Source organism: Amblyomma maculatum, chromosome 2, assembly GCF_055883805.1.
Source record: "Amblyomma maculatum isolate TAMU_Amacu chromosome 2, ASM5588380v1, whole genome shotgun sequence".
Classification (NCBI taxonomy): Eukaryota; Metazoa; Arthropoda; class Arachnida; order Ixodida; family Ixodidae; genus Amblyomma; species Amblyomma maculatum.
This window is the reverse complement of record NC_139345.1, coordinates 181,647,356-181,665,122: the sequence shown is the minus strand read 5'-3', so window position 1 is coordinate 181,665,122 and position 17,767 is coordinate 181,647,356. Positions and strand designations below refer to the sequence as shown.

General features: G+C 48.1%; 1 protein-coding gene across 1 annotated transcript in view; it reads left to right on the top strand.

The window, feature by feature from the left end:
* LOC146200545 (uncharacterized) overlaps nt 1-17,767 on the top strand; it is a 115,441-nt gene that overhangs the window by 1,147 nt on the left and 96,527 nt on the right. The gene's annotated exons all lie outside the window — the stretch shown is intronic.

Genomic DNA, 17,767 nt, shown 5'->3' with positions numbered 1-17,767 from the left:
CCCGCATTTATAAGGTTGGGACTTCATGTTTCGCAGTCTAAAGGCCATTTCCGCCGCTCTAACAACTGCAACTTCTTGATCATTGAAGCTTGCTGCCTGCTCTTACGATTTGCAACTGATGTTCTAGAAACCAATGCGCACTATTTTGTGCACTGGAATCATTTTAACGTGTGGAGTTTGACATCGCTGGCAAGTTTACCAACCCCGGCTGTTCGGTGGTTCTCTGCTACCGTGGGCGTAATTTTCGCTGAACACGGACCTTTAGTAAAAACCTTCAAGGAAAAAAGAACGACCAAACTTCTATACCGGCAAGCGCAGCAGCGACGACACTATTTTTTGTGTAACTAAAACTTATTTCAATGTAAACATTTCGGAAAGCTTTGCGATGACCGAGGACTCGATCGCAAAAGCTTGAGAAACGCGCAAAATATTATGCATTACAATCGCTGTATGTTGTTTTTTTTTCTCTCATGGGGCCCATTGCTCGGTATACTACTCTCTTACTTGTTTTATTTTTTCTTTCTGATGTTTATGCTGGGTTACAGTGCGGGCTACGCTTGCTAATGCGTAGGCCCTGTTTACAGCCTGCGATTGAGCCCACATTGAATATTTTGGCAGTAATCATTCGGTTAGAGTGACCTCAAGATCAGCTGCGAAGATTGATAGGCATGGTAGCCCACATTATTCAATTACAGTTTTAGTTGGACGAAATAGTGTGTCATGAGATATCAGAGGCGCGACGATCGTGGTCTCTCTCCAAATGCTCGAAACGACCTATCGAAACAGGGAAACTCTAGAAAAAAAATACTGCCTTTCTTTTCTTACAGGTGCGCAACGACTTCGCAGCAAAAAGCGCTTACTGTACCATATTTTTCATATTTTTTTCATGGTCGATTGCGAGTACGCTGTTGCCTAGTTGGCCCCTGAGGGATGCTAACCGGTCGACGCCGCGGGCCGCACCGGCTCTACTGGGACCAGTGTGGCCCTAGCGCACATACAGCGCTCCTCCCAGTGCATCGCAAATGCCAGCGACGCACAGCGGAGGTGGCAGTTCCTGGCCCTACGGGGCTGGGACGGTAGGTCAACGCCGCTTGCGGTGGAGGCTAGCCAGGCACCGAATCTTTATCTGTTGTAGGCCGTTATTGCACCCGCCACCTCTTCGGTGGTGGACGACGGCTGTTGTTGCTGCGCGCGTCTTTCTCTCCCTCTTCTTTTTCCTTTCTTCTCTATTTCCTCTTTTGTCCGCACGAGGCTGCGGAGGCGGCTCAGAAACAGAGCCAATAGTAGCAGGCCCGTGCATTTTCTTTTCCTTCTTCCTAAAGCCACATCAACAACAACACACACAGCGTCAAAAAGCTAATCCCAGCGTTTTTCTCCCATCGTACCAGTGCAACCAATGTCTTCCCGTTACTGCTCCAGTGAATATCGCAGATCTCTAGCGTGCCCAGCAGACCCAGTGCAAAACCAGCGCGAAAATCTTACTGGTTTCGCACTGGGAGACGCTGGGAGACACTGGTTTTTGCAATAGGGATAGCACCTGGGTTCGAATACGACTGCCGGCGTCTGCGGTGGAGGCAAAACAGAGAGGCATTCATGTGCTGTGAGATGTGAATGCAGGTGAAACAACACCATGACAAAATTTCCGGAGCCCTCCACTACGGCATCTTTCTTAGCCTGAGTCGCTTTTGGACATTACACCCTATAAATCACACAAACCTGTGCATTTGTCCCGTATACCGTCCTTTGGCCAATCTAACAAGCTGACAGCGGCATGCCCAATATAAGACACCTCGACTTTCGTGAGTGCAAATTTAGACGCTGTCATTTGATGAGAGCGCATGTGGAGGATTGCGCTCAAAAATAGCGAAAGACCCTACAAGCCCACCAAGCTACCCCCGTAGCACTGCACAGTCGTGCGCGCCCACCTTCCTGTCCTGAACTTCAGTATGTCGCCCCAAGTTTTCCCAGAAGGCATACCCCTTGCTAACGCCCTCTCACAGACTGCACCGGCTCTGCTCTCAGGCCTGGCCCCCTTCAAGCATTCCTCACGTATCCGGAACCCCCCCCCCCCCCCCCTCCATTTCAGAACCCATGTCCGCGATGACTGCCTTCGACCTCTGCCCCGAGGACGCTCAGGATCTATGCATTCTTTTGTTGCCTTTTACCGATATATTTTATTTGTTACCGATCCTCCAGATCAAACATCAGTTGTGACTCCCGGTATGGACTTTGGTGATGCAAGACCTATGCATCGAATGCCTGATCATGTGTCCCTTTGAGAGCGCCAAGTCATCCAGCAGGAGGTCGAGAAGATGTTATCTAACGATATATTCAAACCTTGGAACAGCTCCTGTCATACTCATTAAAAAAGAAAGACAATAGACAGTTGACGCTTTTGCGCCGGTTGTCGACATCTGAACAACATTACAAAGAAGCCTTCTAGCTTCCTCGAATAGGCGATGCCTCGGATTTGTTACAAGGGTTAGGCTACTTTTATTGCATAGAACTGCATAGCTGCTACTGAAAAATCTATTTATGAAAAAGACCGTGAAAAGATTGCTTTCGTCCCACTCGATGGATTTCAATAACTTAAGCGGCTTTAAGTCGACGGCTCGTTTATAGTACTCTGGTAACGCCGTGCCGGCCTCCGAACGAACTCAAAGAAGTGTAGTTTTGATCGCCGCGAGCTTAAAGAGCTAGGCCATTTTGTAAATTCCATCGTCGTCCACCCTGATCCCGACAAAGTTCGCGCTGTCAGTTCTCCATCTCCTCATTTACCCAGTGACGTCGGCCGTTTTATAGGAATCTGCTCTTATTTTCGCTGCTTCGTCCCTAACTTCGCAGCAGTCGCTCGCCCTCTTACCAATCTGCTGAAGATAGGCGTTCCTTCCTCATGGGCACTAGAGCAGGCAATCGCATACTCCGCCCTCATTGCAGTTTTCACCAGTCCTCCTGTTTTTGCCCATTTTGACCCGTCTGCCCAGACGGAACTTCACACCAAAGCCAGTGGCAACAGGATTGACGCCATTCGTGGGCAGCGCCAACGCGCAAACACAGTGATTGCGTGCGCCAGCCGCCTCTAGAGCAGAGCAGAACTATTCTTTTAAGAAATAGAAGTGCCTGGTGCTGGTTTGGGCCATTTGAATATTCCGACCATAGTTTCTTGACCGATCTTTCACTGTTATACTGACCACCTTGCCTTGTGTTGGATGTCTCCTCTCAAAGACCCTGCTGGCCAGCTTGGCCGCAGCGCATTGCGCTTACAGGTGTATACTTTAACGTTTGTATAGAAATCCGATCGGCTCCACCAGGATTCAAACTGCCGTCACGTTATCTCGTCGATCCCCATTACCATGCAGACTACGAGTCGGACGCCCGTGTCTTGTCCATATCTGACTTCTTCCACAATGCTGACGAAATGCTCTTGTACCCAATCCTCAGCTCTCTCATCGACCGCCTTATCACAGATCGCCGCAACTCTTCTCTCGTCATGTTCTTGCTGCATAGGAACACGCTGTACTGCCGCAATATGCGACCTGATGGCACTGTGCATTTGGTAGTCATTCCACAACACATGCGCTCTGCCATCCTCGAGCAAATGCATGACGCTCCTACAGCTCGTCATCTTAATTGGTGTCTCACGCACGCATCACCACATGTGTTGGCGTTTCTTCTGGACACTATCGCTCCGTCTAACGTTATCGGTTCCCTTGCGACCTCTCGAAATTCCAGAGGCAGCCCCCGTTCTCCTTCTAAAAACTTTCAGCCGAATACCATCCCGACTAAGCAGTTTTCTCATGTTGGTCTTGACCTACTTGGCCCCTTCCCGGAGTCGTAATCAGACAGCAAATAGCTCGCTGTGGCCTTCCATTATCCCACGCGGTAATTGATCAACTGCGCGATTTTCCCCCGCTGTACCATTGAGTTTCCTGACTTCCTTCTCCACGATATCATACTCAACCATTACTCTTCCCGTCAACTACTTACCGACCATGGTTTCTGCTTGATCTCCCGGGTTGTCCCCGTGTTATTGAGGAAAGCCCTCGTTCGTGCTCTGTTGGTCACAAATTTAACACGACCTATCACCCTCAGAGTAATAGCCTTACGGAACGCCTCAAACCACACGCCATGCCCATATCTGACGGTCATCGTGACTGGGACATAGCCTGCCATTTGTCGCCTTCGCATAGACCTATGTTCACCATGGTACGGGTAATCTACATCCTGACTTCTCTTTAGAAGAGATCCCTTACTGCCCTTTGACGGTTTGCTTGCCGCAGCCTGCCCTGTCACTACTTAAACGCGTAATACTATCTCCCGAGCCGATGCCGCCCGCCAAAGTGCTCGTCACAAGCTATCCGCCTCCCAAGAAGATCAAAGCCGCCGCTGCGACGCTCACCACCATCATGTTCACTATCCTCTCGGATCTCCCGCCTTGCGCTGCCTTCCGTCCCGACGTGTGGGGTTGTGTGAAAAAATTCCGAGAGCACTGCATGATCTGAAAGCCTCAGCGTTGCTGGTAGAAATGATACATGCGAAAGCGTGGGAACGTACCTAACATGGGATTCGTAGTTTTGCCTAAATGCGTGCCTGAATGCCATCCGCATATTTGGTCAAATAACTAGACACAACAAAGTCCGGTATCACGTTGCCTAAGCGCATCTACATCAGTGTGTGCAACAAAGAATCTGTTTGATCGCGCAAAAAACGAAATCGGGAAATAACTTTTCTCATAAACAAGTTCGAAAGACCAAGGTCACCCCTTTTCATGGGAACAAACAATTTAGTGCAGCTAGTTTGATCCCAATTTGTGCTCCAAATAAAAACTGCGAATATTCTATGCAGTTTCTGCATATTCAATTGGGACATGCATAAAAATTGCAGCAAATACCAAACATTTGGTAATCAAAAACAAATCAAACACTTGCGCGTGCGAAACTCAGAGGTCGCGCCCTTTCCACCCTTCCGCTATTTGCTTAGTCTTTTGTGTTGTGTCGTTCCACAACTTTCTGCTGCTCTTAAATGCTGTAATGGTACACCCGAGTACTTGGCTAGAACAGTCGTCTACCGCATATTAGCAAAAATTGCCGATGTATTATCCCATTCACCGTTCCAGCAACCAATGTTCTCCCAGTGTTTCTTCTCCCAATTCTTCTCCCTGTCTTTTCGCAGTAGTCACACGCAACTCGAACGACTTCTTTAACACTTTCCCGATGTGCGCAAAAAACTGCGATATCGTTCTCGTAAGCCAGTAGTTTTACCTGCGTAGACTGGAGCGTGAACCCGTAGACACGTTCATTATGTATCAATGATAACAAAAACGGCTCAAGATAAATAGCAAAAAGCAAAGGTTAGAGCGGACAACCTTTCCGTAGTGAAGAAAAGGCAGCACACATTTTGAGAACTGCTTATTCACAATGATACAAGCGACACATTTTTCATACGCCATCCGCACACCTTTTGATATCACCGAGCCAAGATGTACATGTTCTAGTATTGCCAAAAGAATTTCGTGCGACACTCTATTGAAAGCCTTCGCAAGATCAAGCTGCATCATAGCAACACATTCCACAAAGGGCCACAGCGTTCAAGAACAGTTCTTGCAATGTAGACATTGGTTTCGATGGTTCGGCCTTTAATACCGTACATTTGATGTTGCCCTAAAAAAGATCTTTTATAACATTCTGCACTCTTCTGGCAAGTGTCTTCATAAATAGTTTATAAAGACATTTTATTGACATTTGTGAGGCTTATCGGACGATAAACCCCAAGCGACAACAATTTAGCATCGTCCTCACATTTAGGTATAAAACCACATGAGTCATTTTTTTTTTTCGTATAAATTTTTTTAAAGACAAAATGAAGAACCTCAGTGATTTTTCCTTTAAAACGCTTATAGAAGTCGGCACCTAAGCCGTCACGACCAGGAGATTTTCCAGCGCTCAACTCTTCGATAGCTCTTTCAATTTCTGTCATACTGATTGGCCTCTCCAGCTTTCTTTTAGTTTCGTCTTATAGTTTCAACAGGTGGGTCAAGAAAGTATTTCTAAACTCTTCTTTTTGGATCCGTCGTCGCTCAAACAAATCCCGGTTCTGCTCAACACAATCCAACATAATTATATCAGTGTCATTCATTACCTCGTTTTGTACTTTATTTTTTTTATTTCATTCTACGTCGAGTAATTCTTTTCTTCACTCAGCGAACGCTTAGTGGGCACTTTGTCGAGCCAGAGACGCTCGGCACGCGCACGTATCGTGGCAGCCCTGTAATTGTCTTCATTGATAATCTCAAGCTGACATTTTGTTTCTCTTACTTCTTTCTTGTTTGTTTTGTTTTTTATTACCGACTTTGGCATGGGACAGGTACAAAGCGTAAGTTTCACGCTGTTTCGTTCTAGTGAAGAGGCATCTTGTGTAAGCTTTTCTGTATGCTATGTCATTAGAAAGCACCTATTACAGAACTAAAACAAATGAAGCGAGTAACACAGTACGCTTACGTAAATATTGCACTTTAAAGGGATACTAAAGTGAAACATGATGTGGGCTTGGATCGATAGAATGCCAATTCCTGTTTACAAAAAATCCATCGTTACTGCACACAGAGCTGTGTAAGGCAGTAAAGAGGGAGAACAGAAAAGCAGGTATCGCCGCCGCAGCCGAAAAGGCCGAGACTCGCACCTACAAATCACGTGACGAGCAAGAGATCCAGGAGGCTGTCAAATGAGAAATACGTTGCCCATTTGAATGTGGTAGTAGGTTTTGTCTCGAATATAATAACACGTTTTTATCATACGTAAACGACGGCGATACGACAACGTAAACTTTGCAAGGCAAATACAAAAATATACTTGTAGGAGCCACAGGCGCCCAATTCAGTTTCGGTTATGTTCCGGCTCAGGCACTTCGTGCGTGCTTGGAGAGCTTCGTTTTGGACCTGCGGCGCCTGAAATACGAGCTCGAAGCAGCAGATGCGCCTGGATCGTCCACATGTGAGGATTCGGAGGCGCGAGCGAGCGAAATTCGCTGCCACTGACGCGCTCCTTCGTTCACACGCCTGAGCCAACCTATCGCCGCCGTCGCCACTTCGACTGCGAGCTCCCGTGAGCCCTGACCTGACCGCTCGAGGGCAGTTACGTAGGCCACGAAAAGCATACATCAGCTGGGTGCTGAAGGAAAAACGCATTATCATTCAATTGTTCACTAACTCATGGCACATCTGACCCACATAATGTGGCAACAAGAGCTTCAACGTGCTGTTTGCAGGCATCGTAAACACAAGGGGAACATACTTGCCGATCATACCAAGGAGAGCGTCGATCTTATTCCAAATGTCATTGTTCCCCTATTGCATCCTTCCCTATTGCTCCGGTCGCCAGGCGAAAAAAAGGCCTCGGATAAAAAGTAAAAACTAAAAAGTAACGAAGGACCACAAATACATTCAAAACGCTAAAAAAATCGATTTGTAGAAGACAAAAATCGACACAGCCCAAGCGGGATTCGAACTCATTACTTCTTCTTACGTACCGTCCTGCGCTAACCACTCCGCCATGCCGAGTTTTCTTTTCTTTACTGCCGGTCAACAAAATGCATACAGGCATATAAATCACTAGCCTACCTTTGACCTAAGATGTCTTAAAACATTTTGATTGTGAGTATTGCGTCATTCACATTCATCCACTGAGGCTGCCCAAACATAGGAAACTGGGAAATATCTGTGCACATTATGTCCCGTCCGCATTTATAATGAGACCATGTTTCGAGGTGTACAGGCCATTGCTGCTTGTCTAAAACTTACAGCGTCTTGACCATCGGAGCATGGTGCCTGCTCTCACCAATTGCAATTATTGTTCTGGATACCTATGAGCACTATATTGCGCACTGGAATCTTTTTAACATGTGGAATTTCAGAGCGCTGGCAAATTTAGGAGCGCCGGCTCTTCGGTCATGCTCTGCTACCGTGGACGTAATTTTCGCTGAACACGGAGTTGTAGCACAAACCTTGAAGGAAAAAAGTGCGACGAAGCTTCAAAACTGGCAAGCGTAGCAGCGAGGGCCCCATTTTGCTGGTAACAAAATCTTATTTGTATGTAAACATTTCGGTCAGCGTTGCGATTATCGAGGGCGTGGTTTGTTTATACGCAATGCAAGAAGGGGCGCAAAAGCTTTAGAAACGCGTAAAATAGTATGCATTACAAACGCCCTGTTTTTCTTTTCTTTCATGGGCCCATCACTCGGTAAATCCCTGTTTTCATCGTTTTATTTATTTCGGCTGTGGCCGTCACTTATTGTGAGCCAATGGTCGATTGCTAGCACGCTGTTGCCATGTTGGCCCCTGAGGGATTCTAACCGGTCGATGCCGCGCGTCGCGCCGGCTCAACTTCCAGCAGGCCTATGTGCCTCAAATTCATCGTGAAATAAAGTTTTTTCCTCCTCCTCCTTCTCCTCAATTCCGCTCTACGCGCGCAAGCAATCACGGAGTCTCCTCTTACGTCATAGTGTGCGTCATTCTACCCTACTACGTAGTAGGAGAAAACAGTTTAGAATTCGACCGGCGGGAACAAAAAAAAAACTCAACTTTTTAGCATAGTATGTCTGCAGTAATTCGATTTTTTGCTGCTGGATATGCGGCGTCAGTGTCACGAAATGCCGTTTATTAGATCTTGATAGCATATTTTGGTGACTTTAGTGTCCCTTAAACAATAATTGCAGAAGACTAAGGTAATGTTCAACAGCCTCGGGAAGGAACAGCAGTTTACATTAGGTAGCGAAGTACTGGAACTAGTAGGAGAATATGTCTACTTAGGACAGGTAGTAACCGCAGATCCGGTCCATGAAAAGGAAATAACAAAAAGAATAAGATTGGCATGGTGCGCATTTGACAAGCACTCGCAGATTATGACTAGCAGCTTACCGGTATCGCTCAAGAGGAAAGTATACAACAGTTGCATCTTACCTGTACTCGCCTATGGGGCTGAAACGTGGAGGCTAGCCAAGAGAGTTCTACTTAAGTTGAGGACAATCCAGAGGGCTATGGAACGAAAAATGGTAGGGGTAACATTAAGAGATAGGAAGCGTGCAGAGTGGGTCAGAGAAATACCTCAAGTTACCGACATTCTAGTAGAAATTAAGAAGAAGAAATGGACATGGGCAGTACATGTAGTGCGAAGAGAGGATAACCGATGGTCGCTTAGGGTAACAAACTGGATTCCAAGGGGAGGAAAGCGTAGCAGGAGCCGGCAGAAAGTTAGGTGGGCGGATGAGATTAAGAAGTTCGCAGGGGTCAAGTGGATGCAGCTAGCACAGAACCGGGTTAACTGAAGAAATATGGGAGAGGCCTTTGCCCTGCAGTAGGTATAGTCAGGCTGATGATGATGATGGTGATGACGACGACGACGATGATGATGATGATGAAGCAATAATTGCTTCACAGGGAATGGAAAGCGCAGTTTCTTTCACACGTTTTGTGGACATCTGGCCCACGCTGGAAGGAAAGGGAGGAAGGTGGGAGTGAAAGTGGAAATACAGAAAGAAAGAAGAGCTGTGGTGGAGAGCTCCGGACTAATTTCGACCACCTGTGGATCTTTAATGAGCACGAATCTGTCATAGCAGACTGATGCCTCTTCGTTTTGCCTCCATTTAAAGGCGGCCTTCGGCGTTCGTGTTCGAACCCGGGTTGCGGTTTGCTAACATGCAGTTTGGTGGCTACATCATGTGGGCTTCAACCAGAACCTGATATAGTATGTCTTCTTTAGGGTCGATGGCGCCACTACATTCATTAATTCAAAAACAATTATTTATGAGGATGACCTGAGGCCTCGAGGGGAAATGAGTGGGTTAGGTGAGGTTGAGGGCGCCAGACTCCAACATGAAGTCCAGCAGGGCACTAAGCTTGCGCTTGGCGTTGGTATTGGGGGCTGTTCAGACTTCGTAACTCTGAATGTGGTCTGCAGATATGTAGCGGAGGCCAGCCGTGCCAGGACAAGTCCACATCAAGTGCTGCAGGTCAACGGAGTCAGCAGGGCAGTTGGGGCAGCTCAGGAGGAGGAGGAGGAGGTAAACTTTATTAAAGAAGAGGTCGTAGGCGCGGGGTGGTTTGACGTTCCCGTCCCCGCGGTGGGCTCCTCTTCTCGGCCGGACGCCAGATGGCCGACCGACGATGTCGTTCGGCGACCTCTTCGGCCCACTCCGTGACTCTGAGTTGAACCTCCGGGTAGGAGCTGAGCAGCGCGGCCTCCCACTGAGATTGGGTAGAGAGCTGCAGACTCTGTGATGGCTTGTCTTGATTACTTGAGTATAGGATGTTTGGTGTGTCTGCCTTTTGATGTCCACAGAGAGAACAGACTGGGCTGAACTGATCTGGGAACCATATGGAGTACATGTACGGATTAAAGAAAGTGTCTGTTTGAAGCTGCCGCCAGGTGACTAGTTGTGTTTACTTAGAGATCTATGTGGTTCTGGGAAGATTTGTCTTTCTTTCTTGAAGTGGGTAATAATTTCTTTGTAGGTTGTCATCCGCTCTTTGGCCGACCTGAGCTCAGGGCAGCGCACCTCCCGGTTAACTACGAATCCTCGGGCAAATTGGTGCGTTGCCTCGTTCCCAGGATGGTCCGAATGGGCAGGGACCCAGATCAATGTGATAAAGCGGGTATGGGAGATTTTTTGTAAGATTTTGATGGCTGCGGTGGTTAGGACATGTAGTGCGAAGAGAGGATAACCGATGGTCGCTGAGGGTAACAAACTGGATTCCAAGGGAAGGAAAGCGTAGCAGGGGGCGGCAGAAAGTTAGGTGGGCGGATGAGATTAAGAAGTTCGCAGGGGTCAAGAGGATTGAGCTAGCACAGAACCGGATTAAGTGGAGAAATATGGGAGAGGCCTTCGCCCTGCAGTGGGTATAATCAGGCTGATGATGATGATGGCTGCGGAGGGGGCCCTTCCTTTTGCAAAATTTCGAATTGCGGTTTTAGAGTCGCTAAGGATGTATTTAGCAGTGGTGGAGGTAATGACTAAAGCTACGGCAGCCTCTTCGGCCTCCTCCGGAAATTTTGTTTTATTGATTGTCGCCGATGCAAGGGGAGAACCTCGATGATCGACAACTGCCTGGGAAAAGGCATCTCTTTCGGCATGTTCTGCCACGTCCACGTGCGCCGTGTCTCTCTGTACTGAAAATCTTTCGTGTAAATTTTGTGCCCTAGCCCTTCTGTTCATATCGTAGTCTGGATGCATGTTTTTAGGCAGAGGACGGACTATTAATTGCTCGCGCACGTGTCTTGGAATCGGCAAAGTGCGGGCACGGGTCCCTTCATATTGTATTCCTGCTTTTTTTAGGATGAAACGTCCCGTGTCAGTGCTTGATAGTCGTTCGTATTGTGCGGTGAGGTGTGCTTCCATCATTTCCGCTAAGGTGTTATGAATTCCTATCTTTAGTAGTGTTTCATTTGGGGAATGACGAGGGAGGTTAAGCGCAATTTTATAGGACTGTCTAATTAGAGAATCCAGGTCGTCTCTTTCTCTAACTGTGAGGGTGACGTATGGTATAGAGTATATATTTCTGCTAATAACGAAGGCTTCTACTAGGTTCCTGGTCTCAGCTTCTTTAACTCCTCCACGCTTATTCGCGATTCGTCTGAGGAGGAGGGAAATTTGGTTGACGGTGTTTTTCAGTTTCTTAATTAGTCTGTCGTTTTTTTGGTTTGACTGTATGAGCATTCGCAAGATTCTTAGTGTTTCCACTTCTTGGATGGCTGCACCTTCCGCGTAGATTTTGATCACAGGCGCTTTATTCTTTCTTTGACGCTTTGGGTGTAGAATGAGTAATTCAGATTTCTGGGGGGAACACGCTAGTCCCGCGGCTTGCGCCTCCTCTACGACTACGTCTACCGCTTGTTGTAGCGTATCTTGTATCGTGTCAATACTCCCCTTGGTGGTCCGAAGGGTGATATCGTCCGCGTACAAAGAGTGTTCTAGGTCTGGGATTTTTGCGAGTTCATGTGCCATTTTGATTAGGGTTATAATGAATAGAAAGGGGGAGATGACCGATCTTTGCGGAGTTCCTCTATCTCCTAAAGTGAAGGTGTCGGATTTGATAGTGCCAATTTGAATTTTAGCCGTCCTATCGGAGAGAAAGTCCTTGGTGTAGTTAAACGTTCTTGCGCCTACTATCAGCAGTGAAATAGATTCTAGGATTGCTTTGTGTTTAACGTTATCAAATGCTTTGGTTAAATCTAGGGCTAGGATTGCCCTGGTAATCATGAGATAGGACTTCGTTTGCTAGTCTTAGCATCGTATCCTGTGTTGATAAATGTGGTCTAAAGCCGACCATAGTGTTTGGATATAAATTCTCTTTTTGCATGTGGGACTGGAGTCTGTCTAGTATTACGTGCTCTATCAGTTTTCCTATGCAAGAAGTAAGCGAAATAGGTCTGAGGTTTTCGAGCGCGAGCTTTTTGCTAGGTTTTGGGATGAATTTAACGATGGCATGTTTCCAAGACGCTGGGAGTTTTCCCTCCCTCCAACGCTCGTTCGCAAAGTCCGCGAGGGCTGTGATAGAAGCTTCGTCTAGATTTCTGAGTGTGTTATTGTTAATGCCGTCCTCTCCTGGGGCGGATGTTGTACGTACCTTAAAGAGGGCTGCTCTTATTTCCGTCATTGTTATGTCCGCATCCAGGATGGAGTTAGGCTCTCCTTTATGATCGGGCAGGGACTTCGTCTCACGGGTTGTGCAGAAGCATTTCTGCTGTAGCGTGTCTATAAAGTCCTGAGCCGTGCCTGGGTCTATGTTTAAAATTTTGGTGATTTCCTTTTGAGTGGTAGCTTTGTTGGATTCCGGATAAGGAGATGCCGCAGAAGATTCCACGTCTCCCTCGTGCCTAGATTGCCATTCACATTTTTACAGATATGGTTCCACTGCTTTCTCGCTATTTCTGCGGTGTGGTGTTGAATTTCTTTCGTGAGTGTGACGATCCTGTTTCTAAGCTTTTTGTTATATTTTTGCTTAAGCCATCATTTTTGTAGGCTCTGCCTTGCCTCCCACATGTGCGTAAGTCGGCTGTCAACCGTATTTACGCCTAAGTCATGTACTAGTTCCTTAGTGGCATTTCCCACACCCGATAGGAGGGTCTGTGTCCAGTGTTCTAAGCTGATCCTGGTTTGGCGCCATTGACTCAGGATGTCCAGTGTGTACGCTGCACCGGCTCGCGCCTTGTGAGTCGTTGCTAACGGGCAGCGCTTCGCACTTTTCCCGCAATATGGCGCCACCAGCTCACACTCTCACCGGCCGGCCGGCTAAGCAACCACGCTGTATTTTGGCCTTGCAAATTTTAAGCCGAAGGCTTTTATTGCCTAGTCGTTGTCGAAAGAAGGTTATCAGCAGAAGGTCGTCAGTAGGCGTCACGCTTTCGAGAGCGAGAGTTAAAAATAGATTAATAATCATTGTCTCCATTGGGAATCGAAACTCCATCTCTTGGAAACCCAGCCCAGCGCTTTACGAACTGTGCCACGCCCCGGATCGTGAAATGCTCTTCATAATTCCATAGTGGGTGGAACAGAGCGAAAAGACGAAACACAAGAAGAGACGCACAACAGACAGCGCTCGTCTGTTGTGCGTCTCTTCTTATGTTTCGTCTTTTTGCGCGGTTCCACCCACTATGCAATTGTACCAACTCGCCCAACTGTCCATCCTACTTCATAATTCCCCTTGAATACCGTGTGGATGATTGCGAGATTCAGCGAATGACAGGTACTACGACTTTAATTTCCTGTAAAAGAATTATGCAACGCCGGTGAACTTCGATGCGTTCAATGAAATGCTGGTTATATTCGACAAGGGGCGCGCCATGTATCTTCAGAGCAGGCCATGGCGCCACCAGGCGATTCATGCATATACGTTCCATACGACGCACATGTATTTCGTGAGCGTGCGGATGGGGAGCGCTTGTAGACGGCGGCGGACACCGTAGTGTCCAACGCGGCCGAAAGGGGCCTCTCGTGCTTTCCCCAAATATCGGAACTGTTTATCTACCACCCCAAGGTGCTCAGGTGCAAACGCCAGATAAACATCAACACAGCAGTAGACGGCCAAACAGTGCTGAAAGTAGAAGAAATTAGGATCCTGGAGCTGTTTATACAAGCAGATGGGTATAAAGATACAACGGTAAAGAAACTGAACGCGTACGCCACGCAACTCGCGGGTCTGTTCAGGAGAATCGCACTCAAGGGTCGGGGCCTTAAGGCACGAAGCCTCCTGAAACTAATGCAGGCTTACATCACTAGTCGCATATGTTACGCCGCACCATTCCTAAACATCAGATCAGACAAAAATCAGAGAATAGACGCACTCATCAAACTATGCGCGAAGAGGGCTCTGGGACTACTCATCTCGACCTCGACTGAACGCCTCTTGGAAATGAGGGTACACAACAATTGGACGGAACTAGCGGAGGCTGTGCGCATGGCGTAACTAGATAGATTGAGCAGAAGCATCACGGGCAAAGCCATCTTCAGCTGGGTGGGACTGCAGTCAGATAGAGGAACAATCGACAAAGTGGGCATTCCACGAAATTGTCGCGAATATATAATAGTGACCCTCATACCTAGAAACATGCACCCTATGTAGAACAAGGAGAGGAGACAAACAAGGACCGAGACGCTCGCAAAGAAAGCGGGGAAAATGAAGCCGGGGGAGGTCGCCTACGTGGACGCGGCTAGCAGGTGGTCGGGGGCGGTGGTTACTGCGGTCATCAATGGCCGCGGCGTATAAACCGCCGCCGTGTCCGTTACAAGCCGAAATGTAGACACGGCTGCAGAAGTTGCGGTAGCACTCCCTTGCGCTTGAACGGAAGCCAGCATAGTTATTAGTGACAGAAAACGGTTGTCTGGAACTTTGGAAAAAGGAGGGCCTCGAAGGAGGCAGCCAAATTATTAAAGAAAGGAAAATTTGAAAGAAGGATTCGAATTATTTGGACCCCCGCGCACGAAGTCGTCCCCGGCAACGAGGCGGCGCACGAGCTAGGCCGAGCTCTCTACTTCTGGGCAGCCGTAGAACCGCCTGATTGCGATGGGATGGACGAGAGGCTGCAAACGTAGAAGGAAATCTTAGAGCACTACAGACTGAGCAGAAGGTCCCTGCTACCACCAGACCGAACGCTAACTAACAAGGAGGCCGTCGCTTGGCTGCGCCTGCAAGATGGAAATTTCCGAAGTCCGTCTAGCTTTTCTGTACGCAAGTGGAGGAAAAGGCGGACGATAAATGCGAAACCTGCGGAGAAAGGGGTACTCTGGATCATATAATTTGGCAATGCCTTGATTCTCCTGGCGCCAAGGAAAACATAAATAGTAAAGGAGTCTGGGAACTGCTATTGCTGAGGGAGTCCCCCGCCAATCAGCAGCAAGCTATCGGCCTGGCGGCTGAAGCAGCGAAGAAACACTATCGCTTCGCCTGTCTTTAGTCGCGGAGACCCTGCCCTTCGTCCTATAGGCCTGCGTGCCGGGGGCTAAGAGTAGGGGACCTCCTGCATCGGTCGAAAAATAAAGTTCTAAACAACAACAACATGCATATACGAAGCAGACGCCGCCGTGCGTCCGATCCAGGCGTCCGTGCTGCGCCTTTCATTGGCCGCTTCCTCGAACACCACACCACACAAGCCGTGTATACATGGACTAGACAGCACCGGATTGAGTCAGCGTCGCGTAAGCGAGATTACCATCACTCGACCCGGTTGGTGTCTACATGTACTCACTTTTTAGCGAGGAAGAATCGCAGCAGCGTGATAGCGTCGAAATTTGATGTTAGTGTGCAAGTTTCTTACTCGTATTTGATTCCGCTGCCTTTTACTATCGAGAGCTTCGATTATTATTTTTTTATCGTTGATGAGGGCTAAAATGCAGTCAACTTCGCTGACGCTCCTCGCTGCTCCGGTGGCTTTTTGATCCCAGAGTTCGCCATAACTCGACTCTCTGACTCGACAGCGTCTACATTCTTTTAGACAAACGGGTCAAGTGTGTTAAATAAACCCCCGCAAGCGAGTTAACGCGACCCGCTTCGCGCCTATTTTACTAGAATCGACTGCGTATACATGAACCCGACAACTGGTTTTTTACTCGACAGGCTTACTCGACCCTACTCTGTCGAGTCCATGCATACAGGGCTACAACAAACAGAAGCAGACCCAGAAGTCTAGGAGGCATGAGTACAACAGGCATCAACGGCGTTTGAAACTGATTAACACGATAGAAAAGGCGCTGTATCTTTCACAATTCTCCGCGGACACATGTACCACGCCGTAAAGGAAGGGAGGAAGATTGGAGTGAAAGAAGAGAGGGAGATAGAGGTGCCATAGTGGAGGTTACGATCCACAGTGCTATAATGGTTTTCGACTCATCACACTTTAGTGTTCCAAGGTGCCCTCTAGAATTTTAATGAAAGTATCTCTGTAAATAAATCAGTGATGTATGCGCTGCTGACGAACAGTGGGGGACGTTCGTATCAGTCGTCTTTGTCTTCTACAAGTGCGATGCTGTATCTATGTCTTGCTTGAGAGCCTTCTACGAGTGCGGACGCTATATGTACGTCTCGGAGGCAGCGTTGGTCAGCAAATCTGAAGCTGACCAGGCAAAGAAAAAGGTTAAGCTAGCAGAGATGATGAGGGTTAGGCGAAGAAAAAATGGCTGGATGCGGGCATGATAGGCGGAGGCAATGCTACAGTAGCGTGCCCGGCATGTGGATTATCGTGAGACCCCGCAGGAGGCCAACCGGTGTAGCCAACATCCCAATGTTCGCACTGTCATTTTGGATGGAATAAAGATAGCCGATAGTGACTGTGTCGCTAAGAGTAGAAAAACTAAAAAGCTCACGCGAACAATTTCAATTAACCGTGTCTGTCCAACAAGGACGTTCACTTTCCCCTCTTGATTTTGCCGCATATCTGGAATCCTTCTTTTTAAAAGTTATTTAAAATGAAAAGATTGAAGGTTTCAGTACAGTGTACCAGGGAAGTAAAAATACTATCTTACGCACATAATATTGTTGCGGGCGTGGCAATGGCGGGCAATGGCGTGGGCAGGCGCGCTCGCGCTAGGACCGCCATCATTCATTAAAGGTCATCTACCATCGCCATCGGCAATGTTCTGTCTCCTTTCTTCATCGGTTTGCTGCCCTGTAACGTTTGGTTGGAAGAGATTGTTATATCATCGTCACTCGGCATCCTAGCCCGGAGCTTATGCGCCCTGTGTCATCTTGCGCCATCGGCAGCGGGTTCTTGGGACGACGCATCACCTGGCTGTTCCCCAGCCTGCCGGACGAAGAAACGCAAGTAGTCCAACTTTAAGATCCCACCGACCCGAGACGCCATGAACGCGTGCAAGGACACATCACAAGACACAGTGCATGGAATACCTGACCTTAGGATCTGACCGATCCGAGACGCCGACCAGACGAACCCGCCGACCCGATACAACGCTACACGTGAAGACATCGCCCCCGCCTGTGCCGTTTGATGCGTTCCTAGGACACAGCCATCAAATCCTGGCGACCTGTTCAACGAGAGCTTCCTGGGCCAGGCTTCATTGACCATCATGGCGGCAAGCCATTACCTTCTTCCTCTTCTTTCTTCACCGGTCCGCATAAGATCACCGTCATGTCATGAATCCGATCAACTTTGACTTCTTCGTCCACCGATCAGGACGATCGCTCGGTGGCCCCGGGTAGTGTTACGGGCGTGGCAATAGGGGCAATAGTGTGGGCAGGCGCGCTCGCGCTAGGTCCGCCATCATT